The 4,551-nt window shown below is 49.5% G+C and overlaps 1 long non-coding RNA gene across 1 annotated transcript; it reads right to left on the bottom strand.

The window, feature by feature from the left end:
• Positions 1-402: 402 nt before the first annotated feature.
• LOC140724227 (uncharacterized) lies at positions 403-3,073 on the bottom strand. Its single transcript, XR_012098071.1, has 2 exons — positions 2,946-3,073; positions 403-615 (listed from the first exon to the last, which is right to left on the bottom strand). It is a non-coding gene; the product is annotated as an uncharacterized lncRNA (long non-coding RNA).
• Between the last annotated feature and the right edge of the window lie 1,478 nt (positions 3,074-4,551).

Genomic DNA, 4,551 nt, shown 5'->3' with positions numbered 1-4,551 from the left:
GAAAGACAAAGATAGGGGTAGCGGGGCGGTTGAAAGTAGAGTGGAGTAAGAGACGAGCGAGGAAGGGAGGTGAAGGACAGAAAAAAAAGAGAGAAGATGGGTAGAGAGGGATGGAGAGGAAGAAGAGGGGAGGAAGTAGAGGGGTGTTAAGGATAGAGGGAGGAGTCGAGCGGAGAGGGAAGGGTGTAATTCACAACCCTCTTGGGGTGGGTGAAACGCCGGTGATCTCTGTCCGTCAACCAAATCTCCCCTCATCCCTCCTGCTTCCGCCCTTCTCCCCAGTAACGGGACCCTCCTCCGTCCAATGCGCACCCCTCCCTAACCCCACCCCATCCCTCTCCGCCCACTCGGCAGGTCCGGCGGAGCCCGTGGAGTGGAATAAACAGTCGACGATCCGGCTGAGACTGTTCAGCTGCACTGCTTTATTTCCGGGTAACTTTCCGGGAGGCCGGGGGTCTCTCTGGAACCGTCTGAGAGGGCAGGGCGCCGGAGACTCCTCGGGGGTCTAAGCACAGCAGTGGAGACCGGATTTGGGGCAGTGACCGGAGATCATGGGCCCGCGGCACTCCTCAGCACACGTTCCTCCAATCTTAGTACATAGCGTGAAACTGGCCACTGGAAGAGATGGAGAGAGTTAGTGAGTGGGAGAGAGACAGAGAGAGAGGGGGGACTTTGAGTGGGAGGGAGGGTGAGGAAAGAGGACGAGGGACAGGGGGAGAGCGCGGGATGGCTTGTGGGAGTCAGGAAAAGGGAGGGAGAAGGACAATGAGGGGCAGCGGGGAGTGGGCTGTAAGAGGGAGGAGACAAGTGGGGGAGAGGGGGAGAGAGGGAGCAATGAAGTGTGCCGAGAGGAGTGAGTGAGAGTGAGAGTGAGTGGAGGGGTAGGACTGGGAGGGGACGGGAGGAGTGAGTGAGAGAGAGAGCGAGTGGGGGTAGGACTGGGAGGGGACGAGAGGAGTGAGTGAGAGAGAGAGAGTGAGTGGAGGTGTAGGACTGGTAGGGGACGAGAGGAGTGAGTGAGAGAGAGCGAGTGGGGGTAGGACTGGTAGGGGACGAGAGGAGTGAGTGAGAGAGAGAGTGAGTGGGGGGTAGGACTGGTAGGGGACGAGAGGAGTGAGTGAGAGAGAGAGTGAGTGGAGGGGTAGGACTGGTAGGGGACGAGAGGAGTGAGTGAGAGAGAGCGAGTGGAGGGATAGGACTGGGAGGGTACGAGAGGAGTGAGTGAGCGAGAGTGTGGGGTAAGATCGGGAGGGGACGAGAGAGGGTGAGAGAGTCATAAAGTAAAGTACAACACAGGCCCTTCGGCCCACACAGTCCGTGCCGAACCTCTTAACGCACCTGCTTCCGTCGATCTGCCCCGAGACAATTGCCCTCCAGAACCCTGCCAACCGTGTACCGATACAAATGTCCCTCAAACTTCCAAATCAGGCCGGCACGGAGTGCTGGCCCCGGAGAGCTTTCCCTCAATCGGTCGGCCCTCTGAGTGAAGAAAATTCCCCTCCAACTCGCATTTACCCAGTCTATACCCTCATCATCCTGTACACCCCCATCAAATACCCTCTCAATAGCCTACCATCCGAGGCATAAATGCTAATCTCCATTTCGCTTTTAAACTTAACATTCAGTCAATCTACTATGATGTGGTCTTTATTATTCACAGGGTTTGTTACACACAAACAAAATCAAATTCCTGCAAAACCAGATCCTGTCAATCAAAGTGGCATTTGGTCAACCCTTGCCCCTTTTCCACTTAACTCTCACGTGGTTAGCTGGCTGACCTGCCCAGATTAGGCCTTCACTGACTCCCTTCACAGGTGCTGGCTTATCACCAATGTTTTCCAAACTCAGCCCATTTGCTGAACTTCCACACCGCTCATCAATTTTCAAGCAGGTCATTAATTTTATCTTCAGGATCTTTATTTCTATTAGTCTTCCGTTTAACATCTGCAGGTGATCCCTCTTGGTCAAAACAACACTTCAGGTTCTGTCTCTCCAAATCACAAACTTGAACAACATCAGCAAGTTGTTTATCCTTAAATTTCAAAACAAACTGTAATTGACTCGCAGGCACCTTGTTAACAAGCCATTGTTCAGTTAACGGTCCCTTCACTTTGATCAAAAGTTCTGAAACCAAACCCGACCTTAAATTGTCTTTATTCAGAAGTCTAGGAAAAATACTTTTCCCCTTTTCTTCAATAATATTCATCTCACCAGCTTTCATCTCCTCATTAACTTCTAACACAAGTGGCTGAGAATCCTCACTTTCTAACGGTGCCAAGGTTAACCCTTTCTTCACTGAACCAAGTCCATCTGACCAAAAAGGACTGCATTCCTTTTTAACCAAATCAGATCCCTCAGACCCTTTCTGAGTTTCAACGCAAGGTTCACTACCCGGTCCATCCACATCCTTCACATCCTGAACACAAGCAAACGGGACATCTGCGTCTCCTCGGCTTTAATACCAGTCCCCTTTTCAAATTCCATGTTCCGCTGATCCTCCCAGCTACTCTCTGGGCAACTCCCCTCCGGAGTAATCTCAACCCTGCGGGTTAAAACAACCTCGTCTGCTAACCAAGCAGACTCCCTCAAGGTAGCGGCATCCTTTTCATTCTAGAACTGCCCTCATATCATCGGGAACAGACTTAAATTCTTCAACTGCAAACAGCTCTTTCAAGCTACCAGTGTCCAACCCTGGACCTTCTAGCTGCCCCATCTGTTTCCATACTGTAATTGTTATATGGTCACTAAGCCCTCTCCGAACTTGTCAGCCACCGCATTCAGAGACCGTCTACTGCGGTATACTTAATAATTCCTATTCTCCCATTATCTTTCTCTGACCCGCCACAGCTCCCGGGCCCCCAGACCATCTCAACCTCCCTCCTCCCCTCGCTGCCCGGAGCGAGGGTCCCGACACGCAAGAAGCTAAAATTGAGGCAGGAACTTACTGCCGAGAGCCACGCAGTAAGCGAGCACCAACAGGATGGAGAGGAGGGCGAAGGTTTTCACGGAAGGAGTCATGTTGGAAGTTGCCCGAGGATGCAGATCGTTCAGGAGCGCCTGTTCACGCTGGAATAAGCTGCCCCCCGAGACGGCCGGCGTATTTATGAGGTGAGATGTCACTGGACACGTCATCAATGACACGGTCAGAGACTCGGGGCGCTGGGAAGGAGGTGCTCCGGAGGGCGGAGCCCGTCCTTGTTCACTCCACAAGGCGGAGACGGGTCGGCACATTCTGTTGCCGTTCCACAGACGTTCAGGAGACAGGCTGACAACGCAGTTAATTCAGAAACAAAGGTTCTGAATCTTAAAGAAGGGTAACTTTGAAGGGATGAGACGTGGATGAGCGAAGATAGACTGGCAAATGATACTTAAAGGGTTGACGATGGATATGCAATGGCAAGCATTTAAAGATCGCATGGAAGAACTACAACAATAGTTCATCCCAGTTTGGCAAAAGAATAAACCAGGGAAGGTGGTGCACCCGTGGCTGACAAGAGAAATTAGGGATACTATCAAGTCCAAAGAAGAAACATATAAATTAGCCAGAAAAAGCGGCACACCTGAGGACTGGGAGAAATTCAGAGTCCAGCAGAGGAGGACAAAGGACTTAATTAAGAAAGGGAAAACAGATTATGAGAGAAAGCTGGCAGGGAACATAAAAACTGACTGTAAAAGCTTTTATAGATATCTGAAAAGTAAAAGATTGGTCAAGACAAATGTAGGTCCTTTACAGTCAGAAACAGATGAATTGATCACAGGGAACAAAGACATGGCAGACCAATTGAATAACTACTTTGGTTCTGTCTTCACTAAGGAGGACATAAATAATCTTCCGGAAATAGTAAGCGACCGAGGGTCTAGTGAGATGGAGGAACTGAGGGAAATACATGTTAGTAGGGAAGTGGTGTTAGGTAAATTGAAGGGATTAAAGGCAGATAAATCCCCAGGGCCAGATGGTCTGCATCCCAGAGTGCTTAAGGAAGTAGCCCAAGAAATAGTGGATGCATTAGTGATAATTTTTCAAAACTCCTTAGATTCTGGATTAGTTCCTGAGGATTGGAGGGTGGCTAATGTAACCTCACTTTTTAAAAAGGAGGGAGAGAGAAACCGGGGAATTATAGACCGGTTAGCCTGACATCAGTGGTAGGGAAAATGCTAGAGTCGGTTATGAAAGATGTGATAACAGCACATTTGGAAAGAGGTGAAATCATCGGACAAAGTCAGCATGGATTTGTGAAAGGAAAATCATGTCTGACGAATCTTATAGAATTGTTTGAAGATGTAACTAGTAGAGTGGATAGGGGAGAGCCAGTGGATGTGGTATATTTAGATTTTCAAAAGGCTTTTGACAAGGTCCCACACAGGAGATTAGTGTGCAAACTTAAAGCACACGGTACTGGGGGTATTGTATTGATGTGGATAGAGAATTGGTTGGCAAACAGGAAGCAAAGAGTGGGAGTAAACGGGACCTTTTCAGAATGGTAGCCAGTGACTAGTGGGGTGCCACAAGGCTCAGTGCTGGGACCCCAGTTGTTTACAATATATATTAAT

The sequence above is a fragment of the Hemitrygon akajei genome, unplaced genomic scaffold, assembly GCF_048418815.1.
Source record: "Hemitrygon akajei unplaced genomic scaffold, sHemAka1.3 Scf000174, whole genome shotgun sequence".
Classification (NCBI taxonomy): Eukaryota; Metazoa; Chordata; class Chondrichthyes; order Myliobatiformes; family Dasyatidae; genus Hemitrygon; species Hemitrygon akajei.
The sequence above is the reverse complement of the archived record's forward strand: the minus strand, read 5'-3'. Positions and strand labels throughout refer to the sequence as shown.